The sequence below is a fragment of the Nicotiana attenuata genome, unplaced genomic scaffold, assembly GCF_001879085.1.
Source record: "Nicotiana attenuata strain UT unplaced genomic scaffold, NIATTr2, whole genome shotgun sequence".
Lineage (NCBI taxonomy): Eukaryota > Viridiplantae > Streptophyta > Magnoliopsida > Solanales > Solanaceae > Nicotiana > Nicotiana attenuata.
In genome coordinates this window covers 239,521-240,501 of record NW_017671193.1, presented here as the reverse complement: position 1 = coordinate 240,501, position 981 = coordinate 239,521, and positions in this window count along the sequence as shown.

Below are 981 nucleotides of genomic sequence, written 5' to 3'. Positions count from 1 at the left end.
TTTTTTCTCGAAGGTTCTTCAACGTTGCTTTCAAAGCGACTCTTCATTGTTCTGATTAGGGTTTTCCTTTAAGTTATTTAAAAAATCTCTTCTCTGATTCTCGATGTTGTTTTATGACTTTACTATGAACTGTTTGTTATGCTTTCCTTCTACTTGAGTCAGCATGTTGAAAACCCTAATTTCTTTTGGGTCTCATTCGAATCCTGAAGCTGTTTGTTTAAATGTATACTTGTTTAACTAAGTTCCTCGTTCTTGTTTGACTTATTTGTGTTACCATTTTAAAAAAAAAAACTCGAGTGTTGTTGAAAATCCCTAGGTCTTTGGGTCTGAAATCGTTTGTTCGAGTACTTGACTCGACTGAAAGCTTTTGTTTTAGACTTTCTTTTCTTTATGTGACTTATTTGATTTTACTATCTTTCAACTCGACTATGGCTGAAGCCCTAACTTTTCAAAATGTTTCCTCACCTGCTACTGTGAGACCTTTGCATGTTTCTGATACTCTGTTTTCTGCACTGTTGATTCAATGTGACTTGACCTACTTGATTACTATGCTTCGAATGTTTGCTTTACTACTAAACCCTGGCTTATTTCTGCCACTACTGCATGCTTGTGATTATCTCTTTTGCCAATGTGCTTGGCCTCACATGTCTGATATCTTCTGTTCACTCTGTTTATATACTAAAGTGCAGAAGCATGTTTTTCTTTGACTGACCCTAATCGTGTGACTGATTTCAAAGCTTTTCCTGTATGAACCCTAATTTCACTCGCCTGTTTGGAATTGATTGATTCTTTTCCCTTTACTGTGATGTTTTGCCTTACCGAATCTTTTCCAAAATAAGCATATTTCTGTACTTAGAATTGATTACTTACTTAATGCTTGTACTACTCCTTTTATGGCAATAATCAGTCTGTCTCTAAACTGATCTCTTTCCTTATTTGAATATGTTACTACTCGTTAAACAGTGATTCCTTAATTAAAGG